Source organism: Pinus tabuliformis, chromosome 5_2 (assembly GCF_031772625.1).
Source record: "Pinus tabuliformis cultivar Carrire ecotype Pingquan chromosome 5_2, CPIR1, whole genome shotgun sequence".
In the NCBI taxonomy this organism is placed as follows: Eukaryota; Viridiplantae; Streptophyta; class Pinopsida; order Pinales; family Pinaceae; genus Pinus; species Pinus tabuliformis.
In genome coordinates, this window is record NC_142306.1 from 933,608,536 (window position 1) to 933,624,995 (window position 16,460).

The following is a 16,460-nucleotide window of genomic DNA, read 5'->3' on the forward strand; positions in this document are numbered from 1 at the left end:
CGTCGCTCTTCCTTGGTGTGTTTGTGTGCTTTGGGAAAGCGCTCCTTTTTCCTTTGCGACGCGATATAGCTCTTAGGGAGTTGATACAAAAGATTTTTTTTTTCAAACAAAAATATTTTTTGGATTTTTTGGTTAAGGGTCCCCCTTTGCTTGATGTTATTACTAATATCAAACAAAGAAGGGGGTTGTTGGTGACCACAACAGAGGTCTGATTGGAATTTCTATGATAGTGATGAGAACTATCACTAGAAGAAGGAGAGGGAGGAGGATATTCTCCACCACCTTCCCAATTTTCTGATTCATGATAATCAACATCCTTATTTTCATGCCCATGTTCCTTCTCATAATCTGCAAACAACTTATCTACTTTTCCTGCCATATTGCAGAATACCTTCCAGAAATTTTGTTCCTCTTCCCAACGAGCTTCTTCATTGGCCATGTTTTTTCTTCGCTGTGCACGTCTTGCTTTAGGATCAAAGGATTTAATTTTTCCTTCTCCTTTTCACAGTTTGTTCTGCGTTAGCATAAACTCATGCAATCACATCTACAAAGACCTACTCTGATATGAAACTTGATCCAAGATATTTTACTTACAGACTCATCAGAATTACATATAATAGAGTTAATTAACCATGGAACTCAAAAGCACATAAACAATGTAGAAATAATCAAAAGAACACAAAAAGCATGACACAATGATTTGATTACAGATTTCATCCAATTTGGACTACATCTTTGGACCCTTATCAATAGTGGGGAGACATTATTTTTATTAGTGGCATAAAAGAGATAAAATTACAACAACAAGAAATTTAAGACCTTATACCTCCAAGATGATAGATGGGTAGATAATGGAGATCCCAACTTTGAAAACACATAGAACCACTGAAATCCTGGCAAAAACTAATGCAAAAATGCCTATCCAAACTCTCAATTTGGATAATCAGGCAGTCTGCAATCTTGTTGAAACCTCTCTGCTACTCAAGGCAAGGCTCTACCCTACTACCAGGGTCAGGGTCTATTGTATGTAGTAAAATATGTGTAATCGTCCAGTACTCCCTTGCCTTTCTCTGACACAACAATCATATATATAAGATCATGGTGGCATCCCTTAAAATCGGGTTAGTTTCAACATAATACCCAAGGTTAGCAGGCAGGAGAGAGCCTGAAGGAATCACGGCAATGACCCTTCTGCAATAGTAAGCCACTATCCAACAACCCATTTCAATGGCGCATGACTCTTGGTGGTGGGTTCATCGGTGGTTCCAGCTTATCGGTGGATATTCTAATGCCCAAACACAACATCCTGCAATAACTGTGAATCTGAGAGGAAGATTCACCATATAACATAATTTCTTTGTGTCCATCACATTATCAAAATCGATGTGAAACCCTTGGCGCAATGGTTAGCACTCTCCAACACCTATAGACATCTCAAGTTTATTAATCACACTGTATAACATTTCTAGTCTAGGCCCTTATCGCAGTATCACAATCAGCGCCTACCATGAAATTGCAATCAACACTTTTCCCCTGAATGGCATCGCAAGCACCGACCCTTGATTATGATATGTGATGTATATCACATCGTAACTAAGTCGTGCCGGGGTTGATTTGTAACTCCTCTAGCCTGCAATATGTAATATTGCAATCGCAGTCGAGAACCCCAAGGGCTGATTCTTCCTTAATTGCTCCTCATTTTGTCTAATATGTGATATGCAAGGTCCAGTAGCATCCTGCCATGTGGCACTCCCTTATTCACTAAAACTATGCCATTTCATCTTCTCTCTACTACCTGGACAAGTCAAACTAAAACTTTGACTTGCTTTAACTTTGTCATCTAGACTCGGATTTGAGTTCCATTCACACCATTGGAATCAAGATGACGAGCACTTCAATCTGATGCTAAGATTATCCATATTCTTCCAATTTGAGTTTTGAGCCTTTTTGCATGCCACTGGTACTTCTCTGAAGATCCACCTCAATCACTTGTAATAGCTTATATTTTTCCAGAGGGCAAGAGAAAGGACTACACATACATAGGGAATTTCATAGGAATAATGCTGCTAAGAAAACTATTTGGAAGTGGGTTGATATCATCACAATTATGTCATGAGAAATGGTGGTGAAAATGAGCACATAATGTTTACAATTATGCATGGATTACTAGTTTGATATAAATAGGAAATTCGTTTAATTTTTTAATGTATTATGTTAGAAGGTAATTTCAAGTACTCAAATTTGTAGATTTTTTTAAAACAATTGTATAATAATGGTATAATTAATATTACGTTAATGAATACATTTTTTGTTATATGTGGTTATTTTTTTATTTTATTTTAGGATCTCAATTTATCTCAGAAGTCTATGTAGCATCAATCTGGCATTGTTAATTAGGTATGATCATCAACTACTAGTATCACTCTAATTACACCTAACTAACATATCCTAACTAAACCCAGGACAAGAACTTTAAATTGTGTGGATGGTTGAATGATAATTTCACTATAGGTGATGTTATGCCATCGCCACCCAACCTTAGACAATACTGCACCATTTCCTCCCCTAGACCAATAATACTTGACCAGTCAATTTCCTAATGTGAGATCTTATTTAAATCTAACTACTCCAACACATGATATTCCCTTAGGATTACATCCCTTTTTTGTTAGATGTTCAGACACGTTCAGTGCACTCATCAATGTCATCTCCTTGTCATGGATGATACACAATCTATCACATTTCCATATTTCGCTAAAAAATGCTATGCAATGCCTTTGATCATTCAATCTATTGAACAACACATCCTTGGTCCTCCTAGACTACATGGTAGTGTTCCATCTTAACCATCTCACAATTATCAATAGAAAGACAATTACCAAGGCTACCAAAATGCATGAACATGCCATGTTGACTAAGAAATATTACTCAAACCTCCATTCACCATGTCATTGCAAATTCTATCTCAAGTGGGTTCCTTGCTCTTTCTCCCACTTGAAATTTTGATGTCTTCATCACCCGTGTTAGGTCCTTATACTACTAGTGTAGCCCCTTATTTCCATTAGTTCAACTCACTTATTGTATTTTTGTTCCCATGTAGTCCCCATGTTGTTTTTATTGTGCACCATAAAAGCCCGCTATTGTTAATCTTGTGCTCCTACAATATTAGTGTTATGTAGGCTCTGATTGTATTGGGATCCCTTAGAATCCTATATATAGAAATGATGTATTGTCAATTGTATCATCCAAGAATTGTTCATTTGTGTAATGAAAATGAGGTTACCCCTTCAAAGAGGCTATTTTGAAGTCATTGATCTATCTCTTCTTATACTTTGTGAGTTGGTTTCATAACATTTGGTATCAGAGCTTTGGATTCTAGGGTTTCGCTACTTCAAACAAGTCATCATAGACGTTTCGCTATAAAAAAAATTCTACGAAGCTTTGGATCCTAAAATTAAAACCCATTTGCACTGAAATGGTGATAAACCTCGTGACCAAATTTCCAATCTTGTCTCACTATATTTTCGGAGATATGAACTTAGGAAGTTAGGCTTTTTGTAAGCTCCAGAATTCGATCGCAAAGAGGTGACCTTGAGAAAATCCATATATCTTTCTCTTTGAGCATTGGATTAGAATTTCATAAAAAGTTACATAAAGAAGACAGGCTATAGTTTTTTTGTTAGCGTGTTGAGGGCTAAATGTCGAAACTGTGACATGTGGAATGTCGTACCAGTTCGCTCTACTAAACCAGTCTATATTTAGGTCATCGTGGGAGATTGGACATAACTATTTATTGGAGAATCCAATCTCAAACAGACCTATGGGGTTGGAAAGAGGACTTGGAGGGTTTCCATTAGAATAAATTTTATACCTTGTAGATCTAAAATTGCAGAGATATAACAGATTCCAGATTGAGCTCCTAAAAGAAAGAAAAAGAATGACTTGAATCAAGAAAATAGAAACACTTAGTATTCAAAAATGGAGGAATGATAGAAGAATGCAATCGAAGCTACGAATAGTAAGATCAATCGTATAGAAGAAAATTGAATGGAAACATGGAATATTTGAATAAATACATGGAAGGTTTGAAGGAAGGTGGGACAAAGTCACTACAAGAAAGGATTCCTAATGGCGAAAAGGTAGTAGAGGAAACTCATGATGGGAACAAAAGAAATGTTAATCATGATTTCGTAGAACCTAACGTTAGATTGAATCTACACCATATTCCAAAGATATATATGAGGAAGTTTGATGACAAGGATCCAATAACTTGAATACTACACATGGAGCAATATTTTGATCTACATGATGTGCAACCGCTACAAAAGGTACATATTACATCTTTATATTTAGAACCGAATCAATGTGTACGGTATAGAGGGATTTGTTCTCATAAACCACTTGTCACCTGGTTAATATTCATGGAGGAAATGATAGCACATTATGCAAACAAAAAGAGTAAGACCTTCTTTAGCCGATTGATAAATCTCAAACAAAAGGGTTCAATGGCAGAGCACATTGAGGACTTCCAAAAATTGAATATAAGGGTAAATGATATTCCAGAGAAGCATAGGATTGAAGTATTCATAGGGACTTTAAGGGATAAAATCCAACATTAGGTTCACCTTTGGGAACTTGATTCATTGGAGAAGGAATTTATGTTGGAAAGAAAAGTGGGAACAAAAATTATGGAAACAAGTAAGTATACCACTCACAACTGTAAAGATGGAAGTGTTACTCCTCTTAGTTCTCCACAATCAACAAGGTTGACACCACAACAGTTGTAGGGAAAAAAGAGAAAAAGGGATTTGTTATAGTTGTGATAGGAAATACACTAAAGGTCATAAGTGTGCTTAGAGGAAATTAACTTACATGGATGGGAAAGAGGAGGAAGAAAAGGAACAATGATGCAGGAGCATGAGGCTTAAAGACAAAAGACTTTGAATTTTATTCCAAAAATACAAAAAAAAATTACAAGCAAAGGAGTGGGATCCTTTAGTTGTCACTTTACAAAGCTTTCTAGATAGGATTTGAGCTAGAATTCATGGATTTGAATTATCTTGTAATTAATTCAAGTATTTAGGCTTAGTTGAGATTCTTGAGGAGAATATCATGTAGATTAGATATTATCTAGGATTAGGCAGATTTGATCCATTGATTTAGCATCTGATTGTTGTATGTATAGGTATTTATGTAAGTTTTGAATTAGTAGAATGGGATTTCAGTTGAGGAGGATTGGAATGTAAAATTTGGAATCTCTCTGTATCTCTGTGAATACTATGCATGAATGGTCGAATCCTGGAGGTTTTAATTTCCTTTGAAATATTTCTGAGTTTTGTTGATTTCCAGTTTGAGCCCTTTAGAATTAGATTTTGTATAATATTGTGTTGTCACATCTAAATATTCACTCACTATGCATTGAAATAACTTGTATGTATTTCAAAATCACAGAGTTAGTTAGCGATATCCTGAATCTGACAGATGACAAATAAACTTGGTGGAAGTGCTAAGTCTGGAGGAACGAGGAAACGTGACAAATTCACGAGAAACCCAGAAGAAGACCAGAATCATCCGCTCGGAAAAATCCAATAGATCTAATGGTCATCGCGTGCCAACAAGCGCAGATGTTAATTCCAAAATCAAACATGATAAATTATAAAATTGAGTTAATAGCTTAATTAATCGTGACCATCTGCTTGAAGGGGTCAGATCTGACAGTGATCGCGTCGAAAGATGCACATGATTTAATTTAAATTCCGGACGAGATAAGGTTATGAACTGGGGTTTTATTTCCTTTTGGTTCCAAGGTAAATTTGAGGATTTGCCATATACCAGGTAAATTTGTGTGATGTTTGTGTGATGTTTGTGTGATGTTTGTGTGATGTTTGCACAATTTGTACAATTTGTGATGTTTGTGTGATGTTTTGGGAGTTGTGGCATGAGGATACCAAAATAGCCCAATGTGACTAAGTCAGCATGAGGTGCTTGAGTCAGCATGGGAGCATCAAGACAAGGTGCCCTAGAGTCATGTGAGCCTTCCCGAAATACCTAACGTGAAATAGAAGGTGCTCAAGTTGGCCATATATGTGCCTAAGTTCACGATTGTGCTCGAACTAGTCTTCATGCATCTAGGGTGGAAGGAAGGTGCTCCTCCGATCAAAGTTCCCAAAGTGGAATGAGCATGCCTAGAATGAACATGCGTAGATGTGGAACAAGTTGGCTTGAGAACAAATGAACACTTGTGCATGAGATGGAATGAGTCAAGCCTACCAAAATTGGGGATTTCCTAAATGAAGTGAGATAGAAAAATTGTCGTCTAAGACCACTTGAGCGCCCACATTGAGATGGAATGATTCAGTCTGAAAACACAAACATATGTTTGAGTGCACTATAGAATCACATAAGTAAACGATGGTATGAGTAGAATGAATACAAAATGGAGGTCGAATGGAACGCGAAAAAATGAGTTCATACAAAGAGTAGGCCTTCACATGAGGAAGCAAGAACAAGTTTGGAGCAAGACTAAACAAGATTGAAGCAGAACCCAATGAGGCAAGGAGTTGCACAACAGTTCACTCTACCCATAGGGTAGATTAGATTCATTCCAACTAAACTAAGATAAGAGTTATGGAATGGACCAAAACAAGTGATAGTTGAACACGAAGAGATCATGCGAGAAGTGTCCTAAGAAGAGGGGATTGGTTTTCTTTGGAACTTGATTCAGGGAAGCAAGGGTTATTTCCATTGTTTCTTGAGGAGGGTTGAGGGCTTTGATATTATATAGCTTGCATCATTGTAAATCAAGGACATTTTTATATAATTTGAAGAGAGGATGAGGGATCCCATTTCATATTTATGGTGTATTGTGTTTTGATGAAATATTATAATTCTGTGATGGAATATTGTAGCATACTCTGTATATGTGTTGATGTTATAATTGTAGATTATCTATGGTGAACATATAATTGTATTTAAGCATTATACTAGTATTAAAATTGAATATTGAATTCTACAAATAATATATCTTACACATAAATAAGAAGCATAATGGCTAGAAACATAATCCGAGACTCAAGTACTCATAAATTGATCACAACCATGGTGAATAACTTCGTTGATACCACATGCTCAAAAAGCATTGACACACCTTAACTCAAGAATGCTCTAGAGTGTGACAAAACCCCTCCCACATGTCTACTAACAAATACTTAACGAGTAAATTATATTAAACCATTATAACTTTATTCTTTATAAAAACAAAAATATTTATTCAAATTTATAATTATATTTAATTTTTTTTAAACTTATTCTTTTACAAAATTTCAAATCTACTATCCAATAATATATCAAACCATTATAATTTCAATTTTTCTCTATGAAAATTCATTAATTCATTCAACTTTTATCTTAAAAAGATTTATTTAAGTTATAATTATATGGAGACCACTTAATCAAACAACTCCCGTTACTATTATGACATCCAAAAAAATATTCTTTATATAATTATTATGACATCAAAGAATATCTTTATATAATGATATGCATATGAAGTTTGTCTCAAATATTTAAGATTGATTTGAATTTAAAAGTAAATGGTTTAAACTATAGAAAATTTTGATATTCTAGTATATAATATCTTTAGGTATAGTTTAATTAAAAATGTTTTGATTTCTTTATGATTTATATTTAATTGTAATATTTTATTATTTATAATGTGTATTTAAATAATTTTATTTTTTAATTATTTAAATTTACAAATTCAAAAAATTTCAATCATAATTAAAAAAATACCCAATATAGTTTTATTTACATTTTACAACTTTTAAACATTGTGACATTCACTAACATGACATCAAAATAACATTTAAATTGATCGCAACTATATTGACTTTTTACGCCGTAAGGCGTTTCTCTCTGAAATCAACTCCCCTTCATGTCTACTTGTCACCCTTAGATTATATGTTAGACGATTGGGAAAGGCTGAACCGTTCGATCACAAAAAAGTAGTTATGAATTCGTTGGGTAGGTAGGCAGTGGAAGAGAATGCAAGAGCAGAAATCCAAGCAGCTCCTCAAAGCCCGCCTCTGAGAGCGCCAGCTTTACGAAATGCGGAAGCGAGCAGAGCTCAGAGCAGCCACGACCAATCTTGAAAAGCCCTGGGAAAAGTCCGCCAAAGCCCCTACTTTGTTTGCTGTTACGGCTGACAAGCATCTCCAAGCCTTGGCCGACAGGTTTCAGAAGTCCGAGGGAATCGATCTCTGGACCGAGAAAGATGGACCGGAAAGCCTCGCTTTCGATCGGAAGCTCTCCGTTCGGAGCGCGACGCTGTACAGTAGGGTTAACAGCATCGATGCCGACGATGCGAGGTCATCCCGCTCACAGCAGGTCAGTGGATCGACTCCGGCCAGGCAAAGGTATAGTTCTTCATCCTCTAATCAACAACAATCAGACAAATACTCCAAAGTGACAAGAAGAGCGAGAAATAGTAATGATACTCAGAAATCAACTGAGAGCCAGAAATAATAATGGTACTCAGAAATCAAATGATTTTTCTACAAGGCACCAAATAAATTCGCTTGCGGGTTCTAATTTGGTAAAAGATGACGATTCATATACTTCCGACGTGGTGTATGATATCGGACTCCCGAATGGCTTCTATGAATTTTTTTACTTTACCAGATTATGGTCACAATGAAAATTTCCAATATCTTAGTGATAACTGTATAGATCTACATTTCAAAGTTCGAAGGGTTTAATTTTCCAAGTTTATGAACTGTTTTATGCTTTGGGCAATTCATACTTCATAACCATATACCATCTGCAATTCACCCAATTTGAAGTACAGTTTTAGATTATATCTGTTTTGGGAAAAATGTTGTGTGTATCATCATCTGCTTGTTGCGGCCCTCTTCACGTGGGTTGTGCTTCAGCACAGCCTCAGAAGAAAATTGGTGGGCTTGGAAGGAACAATATGAATCAGATACTTGCAATGTCAGACCAGAAATCTGAGAGCCCATCTCATCAGACTGCTCAGACACCCAAGCTTGAGCCATTCAGTAGGGACAAGATTACTAGGGGAGTAAGGGAACCTCGCCTGTTGAAGAAAGCAGAAAAGGCCATTATGGGTAAGTTGGTATCTTCTCAGTTTTGTATGTTCAATGAATGCATGCTTTAGATCAAACTATATTCTGAGGCCTTTACATTCAATGGACTGCACTCAAAAAATTCCTCCTTGAAGAAAGCAGAAAATGTGATTACGGATTAGTTGGTATCTTTTGTATCTTGAATGACTGAATGGGCTAGATAAAACTGTGTTCTGAGACCTATGCATTTCTGATATGATTGAACCACATGGTTCAGTTTACATCTATGGGAAATCAATGAATTTCTTTTAGAAACAATGTTCAGAACTTAAGAGACCAATATTTGGGATCTAAAATTCAAAATTTGATTGTAGGAAGATGTGGGTGGATTAACCTCTCAAGACCAACCTTTCTAAAATAGGTATTTAAAATCTTAGGCTATTTATAATTTGTGTGGGAATTTACCTAGATTTTGCAACTATATGAATTACAGTGGCTAAGATAGTGTCTACGTTCTGTTGTCTCTATATATCGCTATTGCGTACCTACTTCCTTGCCTTGAACTATGATTAAGACCTTTTAGGATTCCTTTTACTTTTAACTTCTCCTGTAAGATATTCCAGGGCCAACCATATGAAGTGTTGGTCTTTCAGGATCTTTCCTTAAAGAGGGATAACGAAGTCTTTGTAAATGGGGTATATCATATGAAACGCGTATGTATCTTTTAATGACTTTTGAATGAAATTCCATTATATGGATATGCCACTGTAATAATATCTTCTAGTATCACATAGATAACAATCATAACTTTGAGAGTTACTTCAATTGGTTTAACCATCCGACATAAATAGTAAATACAACTACAAACTAGAAAGAACGAACCATCCCACATTTCTTGTACTTGAATCTTCTACAGTTGCTGAGATGTGCATATTCTTGATTTCTTTTTATGGTTGATATATCCAAGTCCAGTTAAGGTAACTTAAATTTTCTCTGCAGAGCGATGTTCAACTCTAGAAGGTGAGGAATCATTCAGCTGCTAGGAGACATTTTTTGAATTTGAGAAGATGAAGGTTTAATTTTCATAAACATTGATATTTGTTCCGTTTAGCATGTAAGAGTAAGAGGCCAAATGTAAGAAGTGATTATTATATCAGAATAGTAAAAAAGATATGGAATGCTAGCCTTATGAGCTAGATACACATTCTAATGTGTTTAACGAGAATATAAAATGTAAAACTTGCAGAAGGAATCTGAGGAGCTATGTAATGTTTCATCTTCAGAGGATGGAATCTCTGACTGTCAGCCCTTGGAACGAATGGAAAACTTAGTGAGACAATCAGGGGGCGTCAAATCTCTCATTGGAAATGTAAGCACGATTGCAAAAATGCCAAAGCTGCAAAATGAGGCTCAGAGTAAAGAACAAATCCCAATGACTTCATCCAGTTCTCTAGTTAGTGATGCCAATTCACCAAAAGAACATCCTTTCATTCAACCAGATGAATTGCCAAAATCCCAGGAAGATCTGGATGAAGAGGAGAGGGAAAAGATGCCTGATTCACCCTATATAAAAATGCTGAGACGATTTTCTATATTTACTTCATCCAGAGAGTGAAACTATTTGTATGTTTTGAATTTTGTTTGAGTTTGTGACACTGGTCACCTCCAGCAGGTCATTTGTAAGATACAATAAGTAGGGCTCTACTTTCATTTCATTATGATCTCGGTCCACTCTGTTTCCTATATATTCCCAGTGTTCTTTGGGAGGAAGAAAGCAGTTGACTGCAGTTTTCTAAGAGCCTTTACTATTTATGGCTAATGTAAATATTATATGTACAATACATTTTTCTAAATGTGATGTGTGCTCCGCCAGGAATGGAGTAGAGCATATTGTGAGTAAATTTTTCTGGTTTCATTGTTTGTTCTTCACTGGATAATAAAAACCAAACACTCATGCCTCATATTTGAATTATGAGTATTCAGTATGTGAATTAGCTATGCATGCTACCATATGATTGAAGTCACTCTTCTTAATCAACACTTTGTTTAATTGTTGGTTTCTGGGGGAATTCTTAATTTGGCATATTAGATTTTGGTGTCCACAGACTATCCTTAAGTTAGTTTCCATTTCCATTTAGGGATTGTGGATTATGTCAATGGGATATTTGCTTCTTCAAACTGAGGCCCCCCATCCATTGATTGTTGTAGAAAATGTGGCTAAATTCAAGCTATCCTTGATTCAATAAGAGGCCATAGGAATACCTTATTAAGTTATTAGGTGTTTATGAGGCCTGTCTTTATATCTTAGTGATTGAATAAGGTATTCAATCAAGTGAGTGATTAAGAGTATAGCCTTGATGGTTGATCATGATTGGAGACGTGACCATGTGAAGCTGAGTATTGCAACCTTTTGATATGGACTGTTGCAACATTCCTCAATTATTTTTAGAGTTTATGGTTGACTTAGCCATGCCTGGTATATATGTCCAATTTGAGTGAAATTATTTTTATTCCTTTGTTCAGTATCAGTAGACAAGTGTGTTAGTGTCTATGTGTCACCAGTTGTTAACGGGAAAAGTGTCTACTCAGAACGACCCTATCCCACTAAGGTGTGACAGTGACCTTAGAAACAAACAGGGAAAACTACTTTCGCATTCTTCTTTATGAACTATAAACGAAGAGGAATAGGATGAACCAACCTGTGTCTTGCGCTAGTCCTTTGATCCAATCTCTCTTCTCTTTGACATCTTCCAGCTACCTGCTCCCTTACTTGCCCAGCTTCACCAAGTTCCTGTAAGATCACAGAAGAAGAAAACTACACAAAGACATGGATTTATATTCATAAATAGCTTAGGATCAGATTTAAGCTAAACATACAAATGTAACAAACATCAATGATACACAAGCATGTAGGAGAAACTCAAATAGTTTTATTGATATGACAAGAAGATCCAGGAGGAGTTACAACCGATGATTCCTGATCCAGCATCAACCTCCCAGCAAAGGAATCCCCTCTTCACCTCCAACAAAGCATAAATCACCCAATACTCTGATATCTATCTCAAAACCAACAGCAATTCTCTGCAATGTACAAAATTCTAGCCTCTGGATCTCTGGGATGAGGGATCCATATATAGATGTATGCAAAGAGGATGAGTCAGCTGATGATCTGACTAGTGGCTTCTCTCTGTCAGTTCTTGCTTCCACTTGGAGACTGAGAGCCTCTTACTCATCCTTGGTCGAACTCAATGAGGCAAGTATCATTAGGGAAGATTCTGGAAGCTTCCATTGTCTGTCCACCTCGCGGAATGACACTGCCATTTGTCATTTCCCACTCAACGCACCCTGGTAGTGCATTTGGGTGCATTGCAATGCACCTAGCTAGTGTACTTTGGTGCTATGCAACGCAGCTAGCTAGTGGAGCAGCTGAAATGATCATGATTTGACTGATTCTGAGCAGTTTTTGGTGGAGAACTTCTGGGAGAAGCTATAATTTATTGACCTTGTTCCTCTAGGGGTCGGAACAACACTTTTAGGGACTTAGGATCCCTTGGTTTATGGAAATTTCATGCTTAGAGTTGTAAGGCACAAAAATGTCTATAACAATTGCCCCCTAAAGTATGAGGCCATTTATCGGGTGAAACACTTTATTAGGAGGATCCGAAGTTCTTTCAATGCTGGGAGGAGACCTGTAATAAGATACAATACAATACATTATCTTCATACTGTTTTCATGATCTAGCTGAGGCGGGCATTCCCATGCTCAACTTTATAAATTCATTTTCATGTACATAGGATAGACAATCGTCTGATGGTAGACTGATGATTCTGATAGAGCCATCATCCTTTTGGTAGGATGATTATCTGTGCTGCAATGTTGTACATTTCAATGTTTTTATTTTCCTGAATATATATCGCAGCCCGGATGGATGAAACTAGATCCGGGGTCTTCAATCTCGTCCAATCTTCACTCGAAGTACAAGTCGATCCATGTGAGAAATGTTTTGAAGTCGAACATGGAAAGACATCGCTTGATTACCAGTCAATGATGTAAATTGTTAACAAGCGCGAGAGGAATCACCGATAATGATGATGACCCTCAAGGTACTGCAGTACAATTCACGTGGTGTGAATAAAGGACTTGGCGTCGAACACCACGCAAAATCTTTCGGTCGAAGGTCATTGATGTATACCTGTCGCCGGAAGTGAGAAACTTGCCATTGAGGCATGCAAGCTTCAAAGTACTGAATGGGGTGTTCCTAGATCAACTTCTTGGATAACGAGCTGGTGTCGACAAGAAGCAATCTGTCAAAGGAGGGCCTTAATGAATCCCACAACAATGACACGGAACGGAGCAAATGATTTTGATGGAGGTGAAAACGATCTGATGATATATGGTTCAGGATGGCGGTCATGAAAGAATGAAGTATAATGTATGGTAGTGGATGGGACACGGGTGACTTCTCTTGAACATGTCGGCGAAACTTATGTGATGGATTGGTAGCATTTACCCCAAATGTGGATGGTATGGCGTGACCATGGTGATATGCCGGTGAATGAAACAACCCAACCCGACTCAGGCACGGATTGGAAGTGTCATGTTCAAGAGCGACTTGCTACCAATAAAGATTCTTTGAGTTTCTTCCCAATTTTTCCCCGGTCATTGTTAACCAGTACCTCTTTATTTTTGTCAAGCTTGAGGAGGATAACATATTCTTGTTCTATAATTTTCCCTTTGGGCAAACCCATCGCTATGTTTTAACGAGCCTAGCGATAGTGAAACTCGTTCTCGTCTAAAGACAAGTTTGTCGCTATTAATCTTTTTAACGAGTTTAACGACAAAGATAACTCGGTCCTTTTCATTTTTAGAGAGTCTGAAAAGGTACATAAAGGTAACTCCAAAATTCCTTTTTCGTCATCTAATCCCTTAAGTCCGAAAAAGTATAAAACAATACAGAAGGGATGAATTTTCGATAGTTTTAACGAGCCAAACAAAACAAGCGCTCGATCTTTTTGTGCAATAATCCCTCAGGTCCAAAAAGATTAAAATCTAGAGGAGGGATAGCGCTTCCGGTCGCTTTAACGAGCTGGAAGGCCAAAACTCGGCAATCTTTTCATATTTTACGAGTCAGTTGAAAAGAGCTTAAAGAAGACTCGTCTTTTGAGGAACGAGTGATAAAATGGGTAGCAGCTGATTCCAGGTAAGGGTTGGAATTTTCCAATCACGGCCGTGTCACAAGGATGGCTAGTGAAATCACTCTTCGCAACTGATCCTCAAAATGGGTAAACAATCAAATGGAGGTGAATGATCGGCCAATGGAAAAGTGGAGGTAATGGTGCAAACACGACCAACGCTTTAATGGCTGAAATACTTCATTCATGATGGTTATTTACCGGGGAATAGTTCATTTTTTAACGAGCTTAAACGCGGGTCGAAACATTTGCTCATGTCTTATGTTTATTTTTTAACGAGCTTGAACTATGCGCTAAAACTGCTCGATTAATCCAGTCATATGATAAGAATGTCTCATATAAAATATGGCAATTTTTAGAGTTTTGCCCCACATCCTTTATTTATGCAAGTTAGGTGACGACTAATCCTATGAGTTTAAAGGGTTAGAGGTCCTAAAAATTTAAAAAATAGATAGCCGCCCCTTGCTTGCACTCCAAAAGGTTTGCATGCCCCCAGGTATAAAATATGGTTTCAAAGTTACCCCTCAATTTGCAGACAAAACATTTGTTCTATCAGGAAAGGCCTACCTCTTACAGGTTACCCAAACATTGTTCTATTTGCGGTGCAAACAAAACACTTCTTCGGCGATGTCTACCAAGATAAACAAAGGTGACTGACGACGTCCGCCAACTCACATAACTTTGAAAAGAGAATCTTATTCTATAATAACCCCTCTTCCACCGACGGACGGGGTACAGACTAGTCATATTCTCCCGCGGAAACCTACCCTATACTCAAAGTTTTCCTGCCGAAGCAGACCAGGACGCATGCCCCCTGGGTTTCAGTCATATCCCTCCGAATTACTCGCGCTCATCGGGAGGATGGACTGGGGATTGAGACATTCCTTGCGTGAAGAGACCATTTAGGGATGGTATATGACTATTTGCTATGCGTGATCCGGGAAATGAAAGTTGGTCCATGAGCTTGACCGCTCTTCCTTCGTGCAGAAAACACATTACTCTAAAGAGTGAGGAGACGATGGCTCCCATGCAATAAATATAGTCTCGTCCAAGGAGTAGATTGTAATCTAAGGGTCCTTGAACTACCATTACGTTCATTTGAACTGTCTTCCTTCTCAATGTTATGGGAACATCGGGAAGGATCCCTAAAGGTCGACTGGTTCCTTTATCAAAGCCTGTCAGATTTCTCATCTCAGGCAAAAGCGATGGTGAACCAAGTGCTTTCCAAGCAGTAGAGGAAAGGATACTCACAGAAGCCCCCTCATCTATGATGGTGCCAGCCATGACCATTCTATATATTTGAACGATAATTCGGAATGGTATGCTTGCTGGTAAACGGGGTCTGCCTAGTTGATTCCAGTCGAAGGAGACAACTAGGTTGCTTGGAGGTGGGACCGAGTAGACGGTCAGGTATGACTCTGACGAACTTCCTTCCTGCGGTAAAGGAATGGGTAGATTGCCCCCTTGTTCGTCGGAGTCTGTGTTGATGAAGAGAATTTGGACGGTGTCATCCTTGTTCTCTTCAGTGACTGTATCATCCGAAGATAAAACCTCTGAAGGCAAGACCGGGTCAACTGCCACCTCGACCTTTTGACTTTCGTCTGGTATGGATTCAGATGGTTTATCTTCGATGATAGGCGCTTCAGCCGACCACTTGAGCGGGCCAGCTGGATTCTCAACTAGCGACGGACTCGGCAAGAGTTTTTTATATCCAGGAGGAAGTCGTAACGGTGAAACCGGACGATCATCCAAAACTCTTTTCACTTCGTCTAAGAAGGGACAACGGTGGATGGCATGATTGCCTTCGCACAGTTTACAAGGAAATCTAGCTTTCCCTTTTTATCCTGGGGCTTCACTTTCGCTAGTTGACGGTGTGCTTTCAACATGATCATCAGAGGTTGATGACACCGGATTGTGCAAACGAGGAGACCAGTCCCTTAGTATCCGAGGGATGCAAGGACAATCTATGTGAAAGTGGTCTCCTTTGCAAATGACACATAGCGATTTAGGCCTGGTCGGTGCAATGTGTGGATTTTCGTTAGACGACACTCGTTTTCCCGCATTCGCCTTTGGCTCCTTCTTCTTCTTCTCTTTCTTCTTCTTCTCCTTCTTCTCCTTAGGAACTTGAATTTTGGCTTTGCCAGCCCCATCAAGCGAAGAGGAAGGAGGAGAGGAAGAATTAGA

At 37.9% G+C, this 16,460-nt stretch overlaps 1 long non-coding RNA gene across 1 annotated transcript; it reads left to right on the forward strand.

Annotated features, from left to right (window-relative positions):
• Positions 1-8,771: 8,771 nt before the first annotated feature.
• On the forward strand, positions 8,772-10,696 carry LOC149162323 (uncharacterized). Its single transcript, XR_016261542.1, has 3 exons — positions 8,772-9,125; positions 10,083-10,156; positions 10,330-10,696. It is a non-coding gene; the product is annotated as an uncharacterized LOC149162323 (long non-coding RNA).
• Positions 10,697-16,460: the final 5,764 nt, after the last annotated feature.